Source organism: Apis cerana, linkage group LG13 (genome assembly GCF_029169275.1).
Source record: "Apis cerana isolate GH-2021 linkage group LG13, AcerK_1.0, whole genome shotgun sequence".
NCBI classification, from domain to species: domain Eukaryota; kingdom Metazoa; phylum Arthropoda; class Insecta; order Hymenoptera; family Apidae; genus Apis; species Apis cerana.
Window position 1 is genome coordinate 1,477,062 of NC_083864.1, and position 27,588 is coordinate 1,504,649.

The 27,588-nt window shown below is 16.8% G+C and overlaps 2 protein-coding genes across 7 annotated transcripts in view; one reads left to right on the forward strand and one right to left on the reverse strand.

Moving 5' to 3' along the window:
- Positions 1–24,355, reverse strand: part of LOC107996946 (prominin-1-A) — a 137,554-nt gene extending 113,199 nt beyond the window's left edge. The window contains exons 1-2 of one of the 3 annotated variants that reach the window (XM_062083459.1): positions 13,427–13,508; positions 12,570–12,871 (exon numbers count right to left, since the gene is read on the reverse strand). The gene's annotated coding sequence lies outside the window, so the exon portion shown is untranslated. Of the gene's footprint in view, positions 1–12,569; positions 12,872–13,426; positions 13,509–23,853 lie in introns of those variants that run through there. The other 2 variants (XM_062083460.1, XM_062083461.1) reach the window with 2 other exon arrangements.
- Positions 7,403–27,588, forward strand: part of LOC114577416 (uncharacterized) — a 285,863-nt gene continuing 265,677 nt past the window's right edge. For 3 of the 4 annotated variants that reach the window (XR_009832298.1, XR_009832297.1, XM_062083464.1), the window contains exons 1-2: positions 7,403–7,560; positions 8,291–8,414. The gene's annotated coding sequence lies outside the window, so the exon portion shown is untranslated. The remainder of the gene's footprint in view (positions 7,561–8,290; positions 8,415–27,588) is intronic. The other variant, XM_062083465.1, reaches the window with a different exon arrangement.

The window sequence follows — 27,588 nt, forward strand, 5'->3', positions numbered from 1 at the left end:
TTAGCTTATAAATTTAAAAATGTTAAAAAAGGAATTAATTAATAAATGATTTGCTTTTAATTTTGATTTGCTTATTAATTTATTATTGTGGAAAATCAAATAAAACATCCATAATTATAAATTGTAAAAAAAAAAATAAATATAAATTATAGTTAAAAAGACTAAAAAAAAAAAATTCGAAAAACAATTATTTTTCGAATTTACTTACTAAAAATAGATAAATATTTATTATATAATTAACAACGATTTGCACTAAGAATATGCATTTTTATATTTTATAAAAAATATTTTATATTTTTTTCATATTTAACTTAAGAATATTATTTTTTCTTCTCAAAAAATATATCGTGCATTTATATTTTCTATTTATTTATATATTTATTTTCTATTTGTATACATATTATATATGAATTAATATATAATATTTTTAAAAATAATAATAATAATATATTTAAAAATATAGCTTTTGGCACTATTTAATAAAAAATTTTAATAATACTCTTTAAATAGTTTTCGATTAAATGCAATATGAAATTAAAAATATAATTTTTTATACAAATGTTATAATATAAATTTAAATTAAATAATAATAAATAATAAATGTTACATTGATATTAGTGAATTAGATACAAAAAAAATTTTTAACTTTTCTTTATTATGAAGAAAAATAGAATGAAAAAAAGTATTTAATCAAGAATACATGCAATAGAAAAAATATGTTATTATAAATTGACATAATTTTTTTATATAGTATTTTTGTGAATATTTGTTACATTTATATAATATGTATAACTGCTTATGTTATATTTGAAGTTATTATATCTAATTACAATTTTATTTCCTGAGTGTTTTTTTAATAAAAAAAATTTTTTTAATTATTATTTTTATTATTATATACTATATTATATATATTATATATTATTATATATATTATTATTATTTATTTTATATCAGACTGACTTAATATGTATTTAACATACACTTGATATTTATATAATAATTTATAATTATTATATAAATATAATTTATAATTATTTACATTCATAATTATTTATTAATTTAATAATTAAAACTATATATTATTTTCAATAAATTTTATATATTATTGAATTTGGCATCAATATTCTGTTATATATTTAAACATGTTTCTATTTCGTTTTACTTTTTCAATTCCCAATTAATATTTTGTACTAATTTATATATTTAAAATTTTTAAATATTTTTATGCTAAAATTTTTATGCTAAAGATGCAGATCATATGACAAATTTGTTACCTAATCTAAAATATCAGTATAAAAATGTGCCAGTGCTCCGTCGTGCATAAACCACATATTTCCTCATAACTCACACTTAATATTTCCTCTAAACTCACATTGTAGCACAAATGGTTTATTAAAAAATTTATATAAATTTGTTCACTATTTGCATTAAATTTATAACATGAAAGTATATATATGTATACATAATATTAATAAATATAATTAATTGGCTATCTACACATACTAAAATTGATATTAAAAATTATTCTTAATTATATGGATATTCTCTGTTCGTATATATTTTATTTTAATTTTTTTATTGTAAAAATAACTTTTATATAAAATTTATAATAAGAAATTTAAAATAAGAAACGATTAAAAAATATAAACTTTTTTAATTTAATTTTATTTAAAAACATTTTTATTGCAAAAGCAATATATATAAATTTATTTTTTATGTAATCTATTTAAATAAGATAAAAAGCATTATAGAATTGTTCAATGGAAGGAAAACATTAATTAAAAGAAGATAATAATTATTAAAGATATACGTATTTATTTATTTGTAGCAAAATTTAATTTTAATTAAAAATTATTATCAAATGCTATAAGACATTCCGAAAAAAATTAGAAACTATAGAATCACTTTTAATAGGATCTACTAATTTAATTTAATTAATATAAAATATAATTATAAATTTATAATTTATAATATAAAAAATTATAATTATAAAATTATAAAAATTATAAATAATTACAATATAAAATTTATAATATAAAATATAAAATTAAATTTAATTTAATAAATATAATAGTATAAAATTTAAATATAATAGTATAAAATTTAAAAAATGCATCGAATATTTGTAAATACAAAATTAATTAGTAATTATAAATTTAAATATAATATCAAAAATTAATAAAAATATTAAATGATTGCAAGAAATTCCAATATAAATTCCATGAAAATTTAAATATAAGATTCTTTCTAATATAAGATCCTTTCCATAAGATCATGTGATTATATCATATAAATTAATTTTATCAACTATAATAAATAAAAATATAATGAATAAAAATATAAAATGATTAATATATTATAGATATATATTAATTTTTACATATTCTTTACATTTATTATGCATATATCTTATTTCGGCTATATTTCGACATAAACATATAATTGCAAATGCATTTCGCAATCTATATAACTTGTTTTGTTAGCTTTTATATGTCTTATCAATGATAAATTATTTTTTAAATGTTACATATTCAATTTCGTATTAATATGCTTGGATTATTTTCAACCCCATCTGGCACAATTTCTTTTAAAATTGTAGTTTTTACAAATCTCGATTTATCTGCATTTTTGTATATCTATTATAATTTTTGTATTGTCTATTATAAATTTCTATAATATATCGTATTTAATTGTAATTTTTGTATTGTCTATTATATCTTCCAGTATGAATATTTTCGATCAAAACTTTTCATGTCAGAATAAGTTTTATTTTTATTTTTTAGTTATAATTATTATATACAATTATATATAATTATATATATTATATATAATTAGTTATATACAAGTATATAATTAGAATTTATGAGTTTACGAAAATTTATTTAAAATGAAAAAAAGGAACATTAAATAAAACAAATTTTAATTTTATTATTTAATTTTTTTAAATATTAATATTTAAACAAAATAAAAAGAAATCTGAATTAAAATTATAAAATAATCATTCTAAATGATTCTGAATGAATCTGAATATATAAATTCATTATTATCTTATTTATTTATGTTTAATTTAAAAATGATTCTAAATTAAGATTTAATATCATCAAAAACAAGAATATAATTTGAAAAATTTTTTCAAATCTAAAAACTTGATTTAAAAAATTGATGCAAAAATAAATGATAATCACAAAATTTTATCTTTAGGGAATAGCATCTGGATAAATTCAAAAAAATTTAATAATAATATAAATACAAGAAAAAATTAATTATAAATCCATATTATGAAATATTATTAATCATATAATAATTTCAATGATTTAATTATTATAATTATTAAAAATATTTTGATGAATGTAATATAAAAAATTTTTGAAAAAATAAACTATATAAAAGACAAAATAAAACATTACATTTACTTCAAATGTCATTAAACTTTTAATTATATAAGAACAATGTCATAAATGTCATAAAATAAGAAATTCTCTATATGTAAAATTATTTTCTATGTATAATAAAATTAATCTAATATTGGAATAATATTGGAATTTAAAGATTACAATAATAATAATGATAATCATAATGAAACGTCACGCAAAAGCTAAATATTTAAGTTAAATTATTTAATTAATTAATAATTATTTAATTAATCAAAAAAATAAACAAATCTATATAATAATAAAATAAATGAAGGATTTTTAAATATTAATTCTTTTTATTTTATTAAAAACTTTTTTTATTTTTATTTTAAATAAAAAATTAAATTTTGTCATAGAATCAGTATTCTCAAAAGTAATTAAGAAATAATTCAGTCATGAACGAGATATTTACTTGAAAGAAAACTATGACTCTTCTAAGATTAGATACTTTTCAAATAAAGAAATAATAACCAGAATCTATTGTATCTATTGTATATATAGGAAAACTTATTTAGAATAACCTTAAAATTATTAGGATTCATTGAAGATAATTCTCTTATTCTATTTGTCAAAATAATAATAATTATTATTATTATTTCAAATAAAATAAAAATAAATTTATTTAAATTAAAGTAAAAATATTTCCAAATAAATTCCAAAACTTACTTGAAAAATAAATTTGTAACGGTTAGCTTACATACAATAAAAATACCTCGGTAATGCAAACGCGTTAAAAGAGCAAAATTTATCTTTGAAATTATCTTAACAGTTTGTTAATAAATAGTTGTAATAAACAGTTTTGTTTAACATATATTTTTTAAGAATTTTTCAAATTTTTAAGAATTAATTGATAATATCATAAATTCTAAACTTTCCCACTTCGGGATGTTTGAGAAGGACATGAAACTAAGAGACTATACTGTATGAGTTTATCTTCTCTTCGCATATATTATTTTCGTAATCACTCGAAATAAAGCATAGTAAAAAACATGGTTAATAATAGCGAAATCTGCATAGTAATAAAAATCGTGAAATAACGGTGAATTGTTCAAGCCTGCTATAACCAATACTTGATTGGGTTTTCAAACACATCAAAAAAAATTTATCCACTTAAATAAAATAAAAGTAAGAGATAAATAGCAAGAGCTTTGTAATAAAAGTAAAATTCGTAAATAAAATAATATTGAAGTGGATACTATTTCCCATTATTTAAAGACTCTATATTTTATTTTTTTTTCATATTTCTGAATGATTTGCTGAAATAATTTAATAACAATAATTTTTCAGGATTTGTGTTGTAAATTGGTATTATTTGTTTGAAAAATTTAACTAAGTTACAAAACAGTTGTAAATCATTACAAATTTGGAATATATTTAAATTTTTTTCTTATATTTTACTATATTTTGAATTTTTATATCATTTTTTTATCATAAATTGCAATATTAACATGTGAATTAACTTTTTTTTTGTAAAAAGTCTTTTTTATTTAGCAATATCTAATTTAACAAATATATATATTTATGTTATTTATATAAAACATGTGAAATATATTATATAAAAAATATACATTTGCATAAAAATCTGCACTATAATAATGAATTATATAAATAGCAAAAAAATTAAAATAAAATTTTGTAACACTTTATAAATAAAACTGATTATTTTTTGATACAATTTCTATTAGATTTAATATTTTTAAAATAAAAGAAAAAAAAGATATAAGATCTTTTAAGGATTCCTCTGGAGTGAAGAACGGAAAGAACATTGATCATTTCATTTTATTAAAGTTAAAATTGTACATACTATGAAATAGACAAATTTGCAAATTGTAAAAAATGAAAATCAAAATGAAAAAGATGAAAATGAAAAAAATTAATTACAATTCATATTGCTATAATATTTTATATAAAATATATATATTTAATTATATAAAATTTTATACGAAATCTTTAATTCGTTGTTTGATTCGTTAACATAATTTACATTTCCGAATGCATTATATAAATTTTTTAACGTGTTATGTTTTTTTAAATATTAAAAATGAATTCTAAAACAATTGTTTCTTTATTTTTTTCGATTCTAATGAAATAGATTTTTAAAAATATTATGCAAAATCTATTTTTTATGACTTAATATGCTTTAAACAATCGATAATTAAATATTTATTTTATAAAAATATAATAAATGGCTTCATTAAACAATGATAGAATATAAATAGAAAATAAATGACTTGGTATTTTTTTTATTCGATTAATACTTTATTATTATATAACAATAATATCTCCTTTAATTTTTTGAAAACTTTTATCAAAAGCTATCAAAATATTATCTGTCGATAATTTTATCTTGATATTGTATACTGATATACAATTTTATTAAAACCATCGAAAAATCTCGTATCTATAATCTTTTCTTGATACTCTATATCGATATACAAGAAACACTTGCATATGCTAAATCTTTTAATTAAAAAATTCTCGAAATGAAAAAAATGCTTATGCTAAATATATATAAAACTGCTATTACATATAAAACTGTTTATAATTTCATATTATAGAAAATTCCATAATTTACTTCACGAATTTGTATCATAACATTGTTAGTATTTATATAATATAGATACAATATAAAAGATTTATATTCTTGAGAATCAAATATTATTAATTCAAATATATTAAGAATAAATACAAAAATTATAGATATTGAAAGAAAGAATGTTTCTACTACAAAAAAAATAAATAGAAAATGAAAATTTTTTTTATTATTTCAAAAAATAAAAAATGTCTTCAAAGAATTCCAAGAAAAACAAACATTAAAATCCACAAGAAAAAAATTACAAAAGGTTTCTAGAAACACACAAAATAATAAAATCAGTTTATTTCATTAGAGCTATAATTTTCTAGGTGCCAACTTATCGACACAATATTGATTTTTAGTAAAAGAAATAATATATCGTAATATCTGAATCATCGAAAGAAATTATTTAGATATTCACAAATCGAAAAAATTATCAATTCTTAATAAAGACATTAAAGAGTACACAAATTCCTCTGTTGCAAATAAGAAAAATAAAAATTAATATAAATAAAAAAATAAATAAAACAAAAATGTATATTGGATCATTATTATTTTGTATTATATTTTTGTAAGATATCCATAAAGTATCCGATTATCTAATATTATTAAAATAGCATTATAAAAAATATATCATTATATAATGTAAGAAATTAAAATTTTATACTATATTCATTTCTAAATTAAAGATTTAAAATTTTTTAATGAAAAATAATATATATTTCAAAGAAAAATTTTTATTATATAAAAGATTACTTAAAATGATATACTTAAATAATATTTTGCAAAGAAAATAATTATTTGAAATGCTTCAATTAATTGCAATGTACAGAAAAATTAAAAAATTTTTCTACATTCTAAATATACAAAGAAATTGCGGAAGAAAATGAATATATCATATTATATTCAATTTAATAACAAAAATTTTCATATTTCATATATAAGTTATAGAATTAATAACTTATTAAATAAAATAATGTTTTTAAAAATAATATATAGAAAAACAACAATGTTATTTCTAAATACATATTTTAAAGCATATATTTCTATTCAACTATTATGATATATTTAAGGTATTTTATGTATGATAATTATGATTTTCTATTATTTTTTAAAATATATATATATATATATATATATATATATATATATATATATATATATATATATTAAAGTTATTAAAGTCCTTATTAAAATTTATATATTTAAAATTTAAAATAGAAGTTAAAATAAAATTATAAAATTAAAAGTTTGATTTTATTTTAATTATTATTAATACTATTATCTTTACTATTAATATTTATTAACGCAAATAAATATAATCTTTTTATATGGACTTATATTAGAGTATTTCATTTTCTATATTTTATACGGATTGGATGAAAAGCTAATATAGTGTCTAGGAACTAGCATAAATCCCTAAAAATTCATAACGGAAATAATGCGTATCACGTGTATATATTCTATGTCTCATTTTTTTCAATAGTTATAGAATTTCTTGGCGACGCAAAAAAGAACATTTTATATTTATTCTATAGCTATTATATCTGAAACTTAAACGTGTTGAAGAATGTAAGTATTTATGATTTTAGTTCATCTAATAGAATATAAATTAATAGAGTTGAAAGAAAATGTGTTTGTCTATTCTATGCATTTATTAATACTTATTTTTATGAATTATAAAATACATATATTATTTTATATTTGAAATTTTATAAAATATTACATATCTTTTTTGCATTAGTAATATATATTTATTTTAATAAAATAAAACATTTATCATTAGTATTAATAATTAATATATAATAAATACAAAATAAATGAATTAATATTTCATCAATTTATAAAAACTACATATAGATATTATTTTTATATATAATATAATATAATTTTAAAATTTCTAATCAGTTTTTTATTCCATATTCCAGAAATATCTAAAAAAATTTTAATTGTTATTATATAAGAATAGAATAGGAGATAATACAATGTTTTATTATTTTGCATTTATTATTCATAAAATTATTATAATATTGTATTATATTGTAAAGGATTTTTATTTATTTTGTTTTATAATATATTCTTGTAGTTCACATTATAAAAAATTTATAACTCTGTAATATTAATTTATATAATAATAGGTTATATTTTATGTACATACATAGTATTATATATGTTATATGTTTTCTACTATTAAAAGTTACATTTAATTAATTTTAATTTAAAATTTAAATAATTTCTATTTTTCTTATGTGACAAAATATTTTTTTAGTATTTAAATTTAAAAAGATATATAATATTTCAGATTTTTTCAGTTTGCTTTCTTGGTTCATTTGGCTTATTGGCTTAAAAAAAGATCCATTAAATTTCAATCTCTTTGAAAATATTTGAAGATAATTTGAATTATCTATTTAAAATAATAATATAAGGTAAGCAAATTTTAAAAATAAAAAAAGATATATAAAAAAAATTTTATTGTTTGAGAAATCTTTTATAAGTTTTATAATTAAAAATTAATAATTATAAATATGAATCAAAAATATTAATCAAAAAAATTTAAATACTTTATATATACATTAAATGTTATATAAAAAACAATAAAATTTTTTTCAATTCTTTTATATTGTTTAAGTTTATATGGAATAAAATATCAAATATCAAAAATGTAAAATATCAAATATATGAATGTCAAAATTGAATGATAATCGTTTGAAAATTTTGCGTCATGTTATTTAATGTTTTATGAATATTTCTTTTGATATAAATAAATTATATTAATGAAAAGTTAAAAATATTTTCTAAAAAAATAATTCTTATTAGTAAAAAATATTATAATAATATTTTATGATAATAATTAAAAGACTGAATTTTTCAATACGATAATAATAATATTCATAATAATATTTTTTAAATAAAATTAACCTTTTAAAATGACTTATGTTCTTGTAAGCAAAATTCTATAATCCTAGAAATATAACAAAACTAAAAAACATAGATAAGAAATGAATTGACATGATATATAGAGAAGAGACATGTTAAAAATTAAAATATCAAATAGAATAATAAATTTAATTGAGAATAAAGAAAGATCTATATATTATATATATATAATTAATATATAATAATAAATAATAATATATAATCAAAAATGTATAAAAAAATATACAATCATAAACTTGATTTGAGATATTATCTTTTTATTTTTTTATAATTATCTTATCTTTTTATCTTTTTTCTTATAGTTATTATAAAAAAGAGGATTTTTGTTTTGAATAAAATATAAAGAAACTAAAAGACCATTCTATTTCTAACGTACATATAAAACATTTATAACATATATTATATATTACATATATTACATATTATATATATATTATACATTAGAAAAATCAATTAGTTATAATATATGATGTTATTAATTTCTTTATACATTTGTCTTTTTTTTCATTTCTTAAAAAAATATTTTTTTTTCTTTCATAAATTAATTGTATTGAAAATAGATTGATGTTTATGAGTCGGGCAATGTAATAAAAGAGAAATATTGAAATGTAATATAAATATTCTTTAATTATTATTAAAATATCAAAATTACAATATTATTAATTTATTTCCTTATCAACAAAATAGTATGTTATTATTAATGTTAAATATTATATTATTAGTATATATTAGTATTATTTTATAAGTATTATATTAGCATAGTCAACATATTTATAATAATATTTATATTAAATTTATATTATATTATATTTAAAAAATTTAGAAATTATAATTTATATTCAATTATATTATTTAAAATTAATTCATAATAGAATTAAAAAAAATTCACATAAATAATAAATTATTTAATAATAATGAATGAAAAAATTGAATGTTTTTTATATTACATATTTTGTATATTTATTTATTATATAATTTTTTTATTGATATTAATCTACATTTTTTAAATATCTTCTTTTACAAAGATTGATCATTATTTTTCTTTCATTATATTCTTTTTTAAATATTACGTTTAAGTATTAAGTATTACATTGGAATAATGTGTTTGAACTGTGTTTGAAATATTTTCTATTGAATTCTATTTATTATATTTCTATTGAATCAGATTTTCATTATTGTTTATTAAAAATATTGTTTATCAAATACTTTTTTTGTTTTATTATTTTTATTTAATTATATTTGTTTGTTTTATTAAGTTTTATTAATTTTATTAAATTTTATTTTTATTTGTATTATTTATAATCAATATTTCTTTAAAAATATGTTTTGTACTAATTTTTAAAAAAGCAAAGTTATAAATAAATTTTTAAAAATAATTTCATTAAAAATTGTAGTTGATAATTATGATAGAAATGTAAGAAATATATATATATATATATATATAATATATTATAAATATATTATTAGAATTATAAATATTATTCTCTTTTAATATTTGATATTTATTAATTGTATTAATATGTGTTTTATGATTATCAAGTAATATCAAATCCAATGATTTAATAGTTGGCTTTTATAATTTATTTTTCTCAAAATAAACATAATTAAAAATCTAAAATTTAAAAAAAGAATACAATTTTTAATGATTTATTCAGATGGATTTGCAAATCCTAATTTTTCCAGTTTCAAGTAAATATTCTTTTATTATTAATATTTGATTTATAAATAAATATAATAGTTTTTAAATTTTTTGTTTCTTCCATCATTAAATTTAATTAAATGTGACTTAATTATATTAAAAAACTTTTTGTAATTGATCTTATTAAATTTTTTTTTTATTCTATTATTATCCTATTTTTTATTTTATTATTTCGTATATGTCTATTTCTTATATTTGTATCTACACATGATTTCATTTCTCAGACATATTTGTTTAAAAAAAATGAAGAAAAGTTTTCAAAATAAGAAAAAGTTCTTTATCATAAAATAGATGCATATTCACAATCAAAATTTTGAAAAGAACAGTTATGAAAGAGACATATTATTTATAACAATTCGTTGTGTTTTTTTCATAAATTTGATAAATAAATTGAAAAGATAATCAATAATTAGTAATATTAAACAAAATAGAATAAATACCGAACAATTCATGTTATTTTAATATAGTAAGACTTATAGTAAGAAAAAAATTAATCACTAATTAATGATTTCACAAAACGTTCTGAGAAATTATCAGAAATTTCATTTTTAATATCAAAAAAATTTAATTGCGTATTATACTTGATATAACATGATTTGGAAATTGAATAAAAATGCATGTACTGCAATATTGCTATGAAACAAAAAGATAATTTGTTTTGTACAGATCTTTTTTCTTTTTTTTTAGAAAATTTAAATGAATTAAAAAAATTGAAAGTATTAAAAAATGCATAAGATTCATTATCTCAACTCAATTATCTCAAATCGAAATATATATTTTTTTTAAATATGAAACTTTTGTATAGTTTTAATATCTCTAAAACTAATAATTTTTTTTATTATAAATGATAATAATTTGAAATAATGTATAAAAAATATACATATATAAAAATTATGTATTATAATTTCATTAAAAAATAGCAATTTTTTTCATTAAAAAATAACTTTGAATAAAAAATTATTTACATTAAGCAATTTTACTATGTATTTTTACTTTGTCATAAAATCGTTAATAAAGAGAATATTTTAGATATTTTTGTTTCAGATTCTTAATACAAATTGAATCGCTTGTTATCATAAATTCACACATTTTTAATCTAATTAATAATAATATTATTATTCCTTATATTATCTTATATATATTATAATATTATTATTTATTATTATTTTATTATTTTTACTATAAAATATGTTTTTGATATAAACATAATAATGTACGAAATTTATTAAATATATGTAAAATTATACTAATTTAATCTCCATGTACTTTATATTTATTTAATATTTTATATTTTAAAAAATACAATATTTTTAATAAATTTCGTATTGCATTTGGTCAATAAATTTTTGCCACGGATTATAATTGAATATCTTTGAATATATCTTTTAACCTGTTGGATAAACTATATAATTAATTATCTTAGTAATTTGTTTTAATATTGAATATATAAAAAAATTATATACTATATACATAACTATATTTTTGAATATACTTTTCTTTGGTAAAACTGTACGGTTGATATATCTTTTTAATCAATATATCGATCAATATTACCAATATATTTGTATATTTTTGTAAAATAATTATAATAATTTTAATTTTATTATAATTATTTTATTATAATCTTATTTTATTATAATCATATCATTCATGATATCATTATTAGAAATTTTTCCATTATATATATATATATTAAGAAATAATCATAAATAATTTATAAATTAATAGAAAAATTTACAAAACTAAGTAGTAAAAGAGATATTAAATTTATTATTAGAAGAATTATATAAAATTATATATTATATAATAAAATATATAATATTATCTTAACAATAAAAAATTAATAGAAAAATTTATAAAATCAATAGTAAAAGAAATTAATAGTAAACTAAACTAATAGTAAAAAAAATTATTACTAGAAGAATTACAAAATTTGTAATATTACCTTACATTTCCATATTTGATGATGATCCATTGTTGAAATGATGAAATTTAAAAAATTCATACCTCACTTCTTCTTTTTGTTTGGAGGAATTTAAACATGGATTAAAATTCAGAAGTCAGAACAACAAAATAAATTTTTGTTAATTTCGATTTCTGATTTTTTTCGCATATTATGTTTTTGGAAATCTTGCATTTTTGTTCTTCTTTTTTTGTTTTTTTTTTCAAAAAATTCTTCAACATAATTCTTCACTGTGTTCATAATATATCTGAATTTTTGTTCAGAATTGTGTATTGTACATTTTACTATTTTTAAATAGGAAAAATATGACGAAAATTAGATAATTCAAATATTTTTCTAAATTTTTTCTAATTGAATATCAATTTTCAATTGAAAGTTCGTTATAAGTATATTATATAAACAAAAAATGTTGATCATATAAAAAGAAAGATTATATCAAAGATGTAAAATACAATAAACAAAATAATAAAAATATTATTTTTAAAATTATATATATCAATTTTTTAGATATAAATAATTCAAAAATAATATTTTAAATAGATATAATTAATTTATTATTAAAAACTATGAATTTTGTTTCATTATTTAAAGAATTTAAAGAATTTATCAAGAAATTTATCAAGAAATCAGTAAATTAATTTCAAAGTTTTTTTTTACAATATTTAACAACATTTGTTTACAATTTTCTATAATATTTAATTTACAAATATCACAATAATCAAAATCGCGAATTTTTCAAAATTTCAATTCATTTCATAAAATAAATGCGACATGGATTAATTAATTTACAAATTGATTTAGATAAATATAATAAAAGTATTGGAGATTCTCTAACTTACAAAGAGCACACGGTTCAATATGGATTCAATCGAATCCATGGAGTTAACGCGATTTGTAGTTATCCGGATGAACATCGAAGCGAAAAGGAAACAATTGTGATCAGTAATCAATCGTTACAATCGAATTTTCTCATTTGTTTGTAGTGGGGTTGCTCAATTGTCTCAATTTCGTCTTCTACGCAGGTGGTCTGATATTCGAATAGGATGAAATAATAAATAAACATACGATGAACAAAGAACAAATGATTAGGACTATAAATTAGAAAATAAAATAGGAAGAAAAAATTCAAAATTCTATTGAAATTTGCAAAAATTTATAATTTATAAACCCCGTAATTTTACCAAAACTATGCTCGAAAAATTATAATAATAAAATATTTATTTTCATTTTTAATAATATGATAAAATTATTACTAATAATATTATATATTTTGTTCGAAAATTTCGTAAAAGTAAAGAAAACTTTGTAATTTTAAATTAAATTATAATTAAATAAAATTGTATTTAGATATTTTCATAAATAAAAAATAAAAGAAATGAATTTAAAAAATTTAATTTTTTCCAAAATAATTAATAGTTAAAATAATTTTGATTTGATGAAATAAATAAAATCACATACATCTAATATTGCTTCTAATTTAGGAAATTAAGATATAATATAATGTAATATAATATCAAGAACAATAATCAAACGATTTAAGTTTTCTTTTCTAACCATTTACAGTCTATCCTTTATATCATTAAACCCAATTTTTTCCTGGCATTAAATGCAAATATTTTCAACTTAGAATTTATTATTTAATTTATTTATCTATTATATATTATTTATTTATATAATATATAATAAATTATATAATTTTATTAATTATATAATATATAATTTATAATATATAAATATATAAATTATATAATAAAATATATAAAACAATTTAATTCCTATTTCAACATTATTTATTTTTTGATTGCTATTTTTAAATTTGAAATAGGTACTATAACAATTGAAAAAAATTTGAACATATATTAAAATTCCTTAGAATATGTTATTTATAACAAAACATTATTAATGAACATTTTAATATATAATGGAAAATAATTATATAACATTTGTAGAATGTTTTGAATTAATTATAAAAATAAATATAGTATGGTTTTATTTGGATATACAATTTTACACAGATTTCTTTTGTCTCATTTTTTTTCATTTATAATAATTTCTTTGAAATGAAATTTTTATTTACTTTTATCATTTTATTTTTTATATGTAATTTTTGAAAAATGCAGTTTTTTGCATTTCTTTTTTGATGATTATATATTATACATATATATATATATATATATATATATATATATATATATATATATATATATATATATATATATATATATATATATATTAAAAGACAATACTTTTCAATTTCAGAAATTCTTTATTTTTTATGAATAGAATATTGATTTTTATATGATATTATATGATTTTTATGATAAATATATAATATATTACGACTATTTTATATTATTATTTTCATTTTCATTTATATTCGTTTGTATTTCATTATTGATATCAGATTTTATTTGACAATGTATAATTGACGATATTATATAATAATATATAATAATAATTAAATATATAATATATAATAATAAATTTATAAATATAAATTATATATATTTATTATAAATATATAATTAGTTGATCATCAATACAGTACTATCTTACACCTTGAACTATTCCATTTGATCTATAAGAGACGAGATAAATTGCAGATAATGTTAAATATTTCGTTTGTATTGTTATTGTTGATGATATTGTTTTAATAACATTGATAATGGTTGGCCAAGTATTTAATTTTTCCAAATAATACGTAAAATAATTTTTTAAAAATATTTTTTAAATGTTTTTTAATATTTTTTCAATATTTTTTCTTTATATTTTTTTAAAATCAAGAATGATAGTTATTAAATTAAAAAATATTTATGAGCAATTTCAATTTTTAAAAACTAGAAATGGTATTTCACAAATTAGAATTTTCATCTGAAAAATTCCGAAATTATTTCGAATCAGATAATTCTTTAATAAGAAGTTTCTTATATTTTTCTTTATAAATAGTTACTTTGTTTTTTTTTCGGGTTTTGCATCACGTTATCAAGTTAAAAATAATCTGTTAATTGTTTCTAGATTGTTTCTTTATAAAATTTTTTTGAATTTTGCTGAAATAAAGATATTTATTGCAAGCTTCAATCATTTCTTTCAATGTAATTATTAATTAATTAATAGAAATTAATTAATTAAATTAATGATCTAATATAATAGAATTATGTATTAAAATTTTGCATAATTGGATACCAATTACGAATATAAATTTATAATATTTAATATTAATAGTAATTATAATTATTATAATTAATAATAATAATATATAATAATAATAATAATTTATTATATTATATAGTATATAATAATTAATATATAATATAAATTTATTATTATTATATAACACATAATTTTTTAATGTTTAATATATATTTTTCGAATATTCTTTCTATATTTATTTTATAGTCATTCAATATTGTTTTAAAAATCTTTTAAACGATATATAAGAACGATATATAGAATAAGAATAATATATATTTTATTCTTATTCTATTATTTTAATAAATCAGAAATGACAAAAATTTTTTTAGTTTTTTCCTTCTTGATGTTTCCATTTCCGTTTTATCAGATATCAATAAGTAAATTTTCTTTATTTCTGAATTTTTTTTAGATTTCTAATTTGCAGATTTCAATACTTTTTTTTTGTTCATTTATTTTTTTATAGTCCATTTTTTCATAATTTATAAATAAGTATTTTATAAGATAAATGAAGCATACTTTCAAATAATCGTATTCTTGCATGTAAGTGGACAATTTTCGAATTCATTTAAATCTATAATCATCATCTTTATTTTTATAAATCGTTGAAATCCTTTAATATTGCTCTACAAATATAATGTTTTCTTGTAGTTAGTGTTCGTAATAACATCACATACTATCAATTATTGTTAACATCATTTTATGCTCAGTAATAAAATTCTTTTTCTATATTATTTTTGTGGGATATTAATGAATTTATTGCATTCATATATAATCAATTTCATTTTTTAATACGGAATAAATTGTGGATTATAATAAAAAAATATGTAGAAAGATAAGATATATATAATACAAAAAAGAAATAAGAATAAATTGCTTTATATATGTGGATCATGTCGATATTTATATTATACTACAGTGAATTCACTATCATTTCATCGCAGAATGATGCAATAGAATGATGCAAAACTGAAAAAAAAAATGTAAAATGAAAATAGTGATTATGCCCAATGTAACTCCATTCATCCGGAAAAAATGTGAATTCCATTTTTATATATTATAGATTCAATACTTTTAATTATATTAATTTTCTCTTTTATAAATTTAATTCTAATTGCACGATAATATCGATGAAGAGACGTTAGATTTTATAACTTTTTTCACAGAAACGTTTTATTTTATGAAACTTAATTTAATTGAAGAAGAACAAATAATAATAATAATCATAATTTCATTTTGATATTAAAATTAATTTATAATCATTTTGATTTAATATAGTTGTCAAACAATATTTAATATTTAAAACAAGTATGATAATGTGGTTTAACAAATTTTGAAAAATTTATTTCGATACAATTTGTGTATTAATATCATTTAGAATATATATTATATTATATTTTTTTTTATATAAATAATATATTATATAAATAATATATTATATTATATTATTTATTTGATCACATCGCGATAAAATTATTTTAAAAATAAAAAATATGAAGGCGGAACCAATTCTTCTTTTATTATAAATACAAACTTTTATAAAACGTGATACTGCATGAAAAAAAAGTCAGAAGTTAAGTTGCTGTAACAAAATCATTCGTCAAATATTACAATAGTAAAAAATATTAGCGATATATTAATCGCTTTTAAATATTTGCTGTATTAATTAGATTCTTTCATATTTTTTTATTTATAATTTTTAATTTTTATAATAGTTAAAATAATTAATTTACAAATATTTGTACAAAAATAATTAATTAATAATATAATATTTATATTAAAAAATAGAATAATATGTTTCATTTTATATATTCAGTTATATATTCAGAATATAAATCTGTTAAATCGATATTGTCATTTCTAATACTGCTGTTTTATATTGGTTATGATGCCTTCCTACTGTGAATTTTTCTTATTATCATTTGTTCTTATTTTGTATCTCTATAAAGAGACAAAATGCACACATCTCCGTTCTCTATATATACAGTATAGTTTTACATTCATACATCATATCATACATCATATTACTTGCTTTTGTTACTATCTTATTTTTGCGCAACAAATAGATAAGAATTTATTTTCTTTAAATATCATCATCTAGTAATATTAAGAAATTAATTCGTACTAGAATATATACTAGAAAATATATTAAAATGATTTTAATAAAAGTTATGAAAAAGAAAGCATCGAAATTATGTATCGCTGTTGTTAAAACATTTTTGTCAATAAATTTATCGTTCTAGAATTTCTCGAATGATTTCTTACATTGTTTTTTTATTCATATACTATTAATTTGTTTTGTTTGTTACTACAAGACATTGGTATATTTTTGCTGTAACGAGAAAGATTTTAAATTAAAAGATGTATTGATTATAGAAATCCAATAAATTAACCACATTGATCTTCAGATCTTTATCTATGAAAATTTCTGTATCTAAAGTCATTTGAAGAATGGTATCAATGATGGAAATCAGCGATGAAAAGTAGATCCTGTATATATTGTTTTTATTTGAAATGCAGTATGCATGAATGGCAATGATTTATCTTTTCGTTTACATGATTATGTAAAATAACATTTCTATCAATGATAAAGATGTAATCCAATTTCCTTTAATATTTCTTATATAAAAATGGTGATTTCCTTGCTATTTCTCTCGTATTAGAATTAGGATTTTCTTCTACTTTCCGAAGCACTATTTTTTCTGTAGTAGAAGTTTTCGACTTTCTGTTATTAATGGTATTCTTCATGAAGGTTCCATTCGTAAATGTTAAATTATTCTTTAGAATATCTTCTTATTAGATATTTTACAAGAAATAAATCTTTGTGCATATATCTTTTTAGCTTTCTAACGGTTTTCGTCTGCTTTTCCATAAATTTGGATCATATCGGTTATTTGTTTAGACAAATACATAGTGAAAAGTATTTATATTAATAATAAGACACAAAATAAATAGAACTAGAAAACATTAATACTAAATTTTTATATACTTTTTTATTATACATTATTAAAAATTTTAAATTATATTAAAATCTGAACTTAATGACTTTGAATATTGTAAAAATGTAGTGATGCTATTTATATGAAATATCATTTACAATTGTAGAATGATACAATTGTTTGTATTATGAGCTTGGAATGAACAAATATTGTTTTACTCTAATTACTTGTGACTGATTGACTACTGATTGCTGATCTAATTCTAATTACTTTGATGTGAACTGTACTGTTTTTGAATTCTATCTGATCTGAAAGATTGATGTTTTTGAATTTTCCTTCAATCATCATTTTCTATGAAAATGCAAATTGTTAAAGAAATAATGGCATTGGAAGGCGGTTTTCAAAAATGATATAGCAAAAAAATAATAAAACAATGTTCTTCACATATTTAGCTATTTTGGATAATTAAAATTTTTTAATTTAGATAAATTTTTTCAAATTAATTTTTAGCCAGCTAAATTGGTCAATTGAAATATGTAATATATATTAGATATAATCATACACATGCGTATAGTAAATCGTACTTTAAAAATTTGATTAAATTGAATTATTTTAATATATCATCAATTATCAAAAACAATATAAAATATATATATTATTTTTGAATAAAAACTTAAATGTTAATCGCGAATAATCATTCTGTATTGTATGAGCAGTAATAAATATTCCAAAAGTTATATTTATAAAAAACATGTGGATAGGTAGTAATATACAATTGTAAATCAGGTTGGAAATTTTTGAATTTGGAATTTCATTTCATAATCATCATTTCATAATCTGATTCATAGTTGTGACATACATGCATAGTGGATGAAAATATAAAATAAAATCAAGTATTATTACTTAATTGTGTTCATATATAATATAATTTATATAATATATTTTTTATAATATAATATATAATATAATTTTTAATAATACAAAAGAAAATTTTAAATTATAATATAATTTTTATAATATATTTGATGATGTATTTTTTACGATTTATATTATTTATTTTTTTGTAATTTATACTATTATATTATTTATTGTTATCAATTTCTCGTTATAATTTAATTTTCAAGTCATGATATAAATCTTATTAATATAATTGCAAAAGTTAATATAATGTTCAAATTTATGATGTATTTTAAAATTTCAAATTCTTCATTTCCGAATTTTCTTGTTTTAATAGTATTAAAATATCATACTATTAAAAATACTTTCGCATTGATTTTTAAAAATGTTCAAAAATTTTATTTTGAAGATATTCGTCGCATAATAAGTTATGTAAACATGCAATAATAAGTGAATCTATTATTTTAAAGAGATGATGCAATAGCTCAATATTTTAAATTGTTGATACAAGAAATAATGCATTTTCTGAAATTCTCCTTATTCTACATAAATGTTATTAACATTATTAATTATTTATTACTATATTTTTTGATTATTACATTAAATGATTGTTAAATCTAAAAATTTCGTCATCTATAACTACATATATTATTATGTCGGTTTGAGGAAATAGTTTTTTCTTTAGAAATAATAATTTTATCGAACGTACAATTACTTCAGAAAATAAATTAACAGAAAATAAATTCAAAAAATTAATGTTTAATAACTCAAAGTAAAAAAAAAATATATATATAGAATTTCAATGTAATCAATCTAGAAGTGATGTATAATTAATCTAATATGATATATATGTATAAAAAGAAATATTCAAAACAATTTTATAGTTTGTAACAAAATTAAAATTTATTTATAACATTACATATAGTAGTCCAATTAGCCCATTTAATTGGTTAAAATTAAAAACAGTTTCATATCGATATTTTTCGATAAAATATGATAATATCATACAATAATATGTAATAATAATAATATTTATGTATTACATGATAATAAATTTAAAATTATATATAAATATATAATTATATATACGATCATTAATGCGATTCTTAACCTTCGAGTTAGTTAATTCACCTATGCTTTTAAAGAACGAGATAAATTGTAGATAATGTTGAATATTTCGAGTTTATTTCTGATAATATTATCTTAATAACTATTTAAAAATATTTAAATTTTTTTCAAATAATATCTAAAATAACTTTTTAAAAATATTTCTTAAACAAAGATTAATAATAATTTATTATTATTATATATTTTATATAATTATATAATTATATTTTATATAATTATATATAATAAAATATATAATAAATTTAATAATAATTAACAAAAAAATACTAACAAGTATTTTCAATTTTTAAAAATTGAAATCTAAAATGGTATTTGATGAATCTTTATTCGAAAATTGTTTCGAATCAAATATTTCTTTTTCTTCATTAATATCATAAGAAGTTTCTAATGATAAAATTTTTTATGTTTATATGAGTAAATTCATTTTACTTTAAAATTTTTTTTAAACTTTATTTAAAATTTATAGGCTTCGATAATTTCTTTTTCTTTAATATTTCTTTCTGTCTTTTTTATTATCCATTTTTAAAGATATTTTTTTAAATATTTATAAATAAAACATAATTTTAAATAATCAAATTCTTGTGCATAAAATAGAAGCCGAAATTGAGTTTATTTAGATATTTATCTATTATTTCTACTTTTAAATTATTGAAATCTCTACTGTTAAATTATTGAAATTTGTTGATATTATTCCACAAATATAATCCATTTTCTTGTGAATAAAATATTCATAATGATATTATATATTTTACCATTAGTTATTATTAACATCATTTTATGTTCGATTATAAAATTATTTTTCTATAATTTTATTTTAATGAATTTATTTTACTACATATATAATCGATTTCATTTTTAATTATATCAGTTATTTTTTTTATATATAATTGGAATGGAAATATCATAATCAATTTGGATTTTGCTATAGAACCATCTTATTATTTGACAAATAATTTAATTGAAGAAGAACAAATAAATATTGAAAGATATATTCGTCAAAATCGATCATTTTCAAACATTTGCTTATAATAGCTTTGTCGTATCTATCACAATCCCATTTCGATATCGAAGTTTAATGATTTACAATTATCTTCGTTTAAAATTGTCAAAATATATTCCAAACAAGTTAATAAACATATAATGGTATGATTTAATAAGTCTGAGATTTATTTCGATGCATACGATTATTTTTCTCAGTAATTAATAACTTGAGTAACAATTCATTTTCTCTTTTATAATGTATTGAAGCATAGTATAGTTCTTTATAATTTATTTAATTAATAATATTTTTTTTTAATTTTTTTAATTAAGTATAATTTCTTTATAATTTCTGATAAATAAATATTGATATTTCGAAAGGCCAGCTTCAACAAATATATATATATATATATATATATATATATAGAGTTTTTTTAGTGGTGATAATTTTTCTATTTAATGTTGAATAAGTAGCTTTATATTTTCTAAGCTCATTTGGGAGAACGAATGATTTTTTTTCAGTAATACTGAAGCATTTCTTTTTTCCAAAGACTGTAATTTCATTTGAGCGGCGAATATTTCATTCTGTATCTGATCATCTTTCTTTGCATTTGAAAACTTCGTCATTTTTCTTCTTTTTTGTTCTATCGCTTGATTCATCAATGATTTCGATGATTGATCAGATCTTTTTTTTTTTTTGAAAAAATTCTGCAATTCAAACGTATCATTTTAAGAATAACACAAGATTTATATTTATACTATTACATTTTTATTAATATATGATAATCAATAATTAATACATGATATTAAAATAATGTTTTGCATTATATACTGATGTAATTATTACGTTTATTAGAAATAAACTATCCAAAGTTATTATTCACGAACACTTACTTATCCAAAACATTATTTACATTTTTTTTTCTACTAAACGCTTTCTTGGAAGCATATCAATTGTTTCCTACGTGTATTATTATTATGTTGATTCTAGGAAGTAGTTTTAGTTTAGAAGTGAAAACTGTTTCGTTTCATGATTGATATTATCACTCTATTCTTTTTTTCATCGATTATAATAAATTTGTATTTAACATCAATGAAAGGTAACGACATGAAAAAGTATATAATTTTTATAATAATATAAAATAATTAAATTTACATATTATAAGTATAAAATTAGAGTATAAATTAGAGTATAAAATTATTATTTTATAAACATGCTATACATGATATATATTCCATCCTTTTCAATATAATTTGGATAATTCCATTTTGTCATAAAATAATTTATAATGATTTTATAATTAGAAACGTTGAATTGAAGCAAAAATATCGGGAATTTATCATATAATTTTTTAAGTACATTTTTTATAATGACATTTATATATGAATATAATATCCTAAATGTAAATAATAATAATAAATATTTCTTCAGTAACAAGATATTTAAAAAAAATATATGATTTATTTCATCAAATAAAACATTAAAAGACATACAAAAAATATAGATAAAATAAATATAAGTACTATATATTGTAAATATAAAAAAATATAGATAAAAATTATATTACTAAAATATAAAATTTACTTTTCAAAATCAACTTGTTAAAAGTTTTCAAGTGATAATCAAGATATTTCATTCATATATATATATAATGATATCTAACATCATAATTAATATCATAATGATATTTTTTTAAATTATTAGCAATAAAAATTTGTTTTTTTCTTTAATCTAAATTTTAGAGACAATCGTCAAAAAATTAATGTAGAAAATTTAATTTGGTAAAAGTTACGATTTATATATATATATATATATAATATGTAAATAAAAAGTAATTTTTTTACGAAAAAAATTATCTTTATGTAATAATATATTGTCCAATTTGATTTATAATTTTTTTGTTAATGAATTATTAAAAGAAATACTGGTTAATAACGAAGCGCGTAATTGAATCGTAAAACGACATTGGCTATATGTTGGTGATCAACTACGAACAAATCCAAGCAATATATCAAAAAAAGTATGGAATATTATCCTTTTTTTCATATAATTCGATTATATATAATATAATATTATATTATAATTTTTTATAAAAAAATATTTATATTCATATTATATTTTATATTCAACGTACTTTTTACGATGTTTATTGGTGAAGTTATTTATACATTGACAGCACGTCACTACTGTTGCGGCTCGACTAGCCTATATTATATATATTTAATCTCTTTGTGATTAAAAAGACATAATAAATTTTAATTTATGCAAAGAAAAAAGTTGCTTGAAATTACTTCAGGAATTTCAAATTTATGTCATTTTTGATGTCATATTTGGAATATCCTATATATTCAAAATTGTACAAAGAGAAAAATCAGAAAAATTAAAAAAAAATTGGTTAGTATTATAGTATCATAAAAAAGAATTTTAAATTTATTTATATAATACAAAAGAAATAAATACAGATATAAAATATTTTTCAAGTAAACAGTCAAAAATAAAAAAAAAGATACAAAAATTGCAAAATTATTAATATTATTTTATATATAATTTTAAATTTATATATAATTAGAATATAACAAATGCAACAAAATAAGAAAAGAAGCAAAAAAATAAGAAAAATTCTACGTTCTTTAATTTTTCCTCCTGCTTTTTTAATTTCTCTTTTTACTTATCACGATGATCTAGAAAATCTTCTAAGTAGAAGAGGAGCGAAATTGAAATAAACAATACAATCAAAGCCACGAGACATTTCTTCATAAATTATTGTATGGGTTTATTATATCATTTATAATAATAACAATATTTTTAATTATATATAATTATATTTTAATTATATATATATATATATATAATTATGCTTGTCTTATAGAATTATATAAAAAAATATTGTGTATTTTATTTTTTAATATAAAAATATGGAAATTAAAAATATTGAAATAAAAGAAATTTTGCATAAAAGAAAAGTAATTCGAATATATAACAAAAATAAAAATATAAAATATTATATTATATAATCTATATTAAAAATTGATATTCATAGTTATATTATGTTTTATATTTTATATATATATATATCATTATATTTAGATATATAAAAAGAAAATATACTGAATCTCTAAATGTTAGTTTTAGTTAATAATAGTTGTAAAATAATTTTAAAATAGTTTTGCATCACTCTGGAAAAACTATTTTTTATTTTTTTTTTGTTTTGTTTTATTTGTTCCTTATTTATTTTAAATTTCTTTTTAAAATATACGAATATATATTGGAAAAAACAAATCCATTCATGATGTTAAAACACTAAAAAGATGATAGAAGAATGATATTGCGTGAAGATCATTTATTGAGAGAAGAATTCAGAAAATTTTTGAAATTGTATATTTTTTAGAAACGCTTCAGTGTAGTTAGAGTGTGAACTAGTCTTGTAACTTGAGACGATATTTTGAGCCATACTAATCTCAACGGCAATCAGTATTATTCTATTATTCTTGAATAAAATTATTACAAATAAATTCGTTATCAATTTTCTGGAAATAACGGACTCTCTAATGATTTAAATCCTTGAGTCTAATTCTAAGAATTTTCCTTAAGCTCAATGGCAATCGCTCAATCAGAAGATCTATAGTGTCATTGATTTATCCTGCTTCATCAAAGATCCATGATTTCGTGAGATGAATATAGATGGGATTTTAAATGAGAATTTGATAAAATTGAAATAAAAGGAAAGAAAAATCAAAAACTTTCAAACTTTTGAACTATTAAATAGTTCGAATAAAGAAAACGTTTTTACTAATTGAACTATTAGAACTCTTGAACTTTTTAAATTCGAATTAACAGAATTTTTTTAGAATCTAATGAATTCATTCATTAGATTCTATATTCATTCAATAATAATATAAACTTTAATTAGTATATGATTTTTATTCTTGATCATTTAAAATAGAACTTTGTTAATAGCGAATTTTATTATTATTATATATTATAATTCTAGGAACTGTTAATACAAGAAAAAGATTAAACCTTGTAAATTTTCTTTATTATGATTTTTTGATAAAAATTCATGTGAATAAAAATTATCAATTTTTAAAATTTGTTTGTTCCACAAATAGAATAACATAATATGTATTTGTTAAAATATTTAAAATTTTATTATTATTAACATTACTTAAAATGTAAAAGCATACAGAAATCGTTACAAACGTCCTTACAAAAGTGCCAAATTAAATTTTGTTAAATTCTTGATTTCAATATTTTCTTTTTGTTTAAAGGTACATTTCTTTAATTTATTATAACTTTAAACTAAACAATCTATAAAATTTAACTATAATATCATTTATTAATTTATAGAATTATATTTTTAATTATAATTTTGAAAATTGTTGAAAATGGTGTAAAACTGTTGAAATTGCTATGGTGTAAAAAATAGAGCAATTTGAAACTGAATCTCGATTCTTGTAAATATTTATTTGAATATTGCATGTCCATTATTATCATCAAAATTATAACTAATTATTTTGATTTCTATTATCTTTTGATTATCTTTACTATTTGAAATTATATTATAAATTATTTCTATTTATAATAATAAATTTGCAAAAGATTTTGTAATGAAAATTTAACAGTAGTTTCACTTATAAATGGTCTGACATTATTTTTTATTTCAAAAAAATCATTATACATTGAGTATAAATCGCAATTTTTCCTTTTATTTTTTAATCTGATATTTATATATCAATGTTTACTTAAATTATTATTGTAAAATCTTAAAATTTCATTTAATGAAAATGAAATTGGTTCTTCTTTGTTATTAAAAGTATTAAAAATAATTTTCTATTTTTTTTTAGTCTTTCTAAAGTTTTTGTTATTTCCTTTAAGACAACAGCTAAGTCTTTATTTTCTTTTTTGCATGCTATTATGGTTGTTTATATTAAATTTAAAAACTGATTCATATCTTTTGATATTCTGTTATTTTTTTGTTTTTGTGATAGGAATAAATTTTTTCTCACGAAAGTTGATAATATGGAACTATTAGAATTTATATATATATATTTATAAATGTTTTATAATTATTATATATTATATGTAGATTTAAATCTTTTTAACACTTAATAGAAATTTTTTCACTTTACAGATAAATTATTATAAAATATTTGAATTTTTTCTAAATTTTCTAAATTTAATATAAAATCAGAAACAGCAGCTATTTTTCTGTTAATATTCTATCTACAAAAAGTAAAAATTTTATGGATACTTTTATGGATAGAATTATTTTATACATTGAAAAATTATTATACTTGAAAATTTGTCTAGTTTTATTATGTAAAAGTTATTTATATGATATATTATTTATGCACTTTAATGTATGATTAAATTATGAAGAACTAAATATATATATATATATATATATATATATATGTAACATGCAATTATACTATAGTATATATAAGTATATTAATTATATAATTAAAATTTATAACTAAATTCAAAGATATAACTAAAATTTATATGTATATTATAAAAAAATGTTATGGTATTCCATATTTTTGAATCAGTAGAGATTTATAAAAAAAACTATTACAAAATTAATTTTAATCAAAAAATTCAAGATAAAATTAAAAATAAATTTTTTTATTGCATTATATAATACTTACCAGAAGGAACAAAAGTTTTAAAACCATTGCAAATAATTTGAAAAATAGTGTTATAATTTTTAATCTTTTCTGTCTTTTATTTCTTTATCATAGAATAAAATCATCGACATTTATTAATTTTTAGTAACTTCTTAGTAATTTTGCTTGGTAATCAGATTCGATTCGATCATCATTATAATATAAAATGCATAAAAAATTTTTTAATCTCTCTTTTAAAT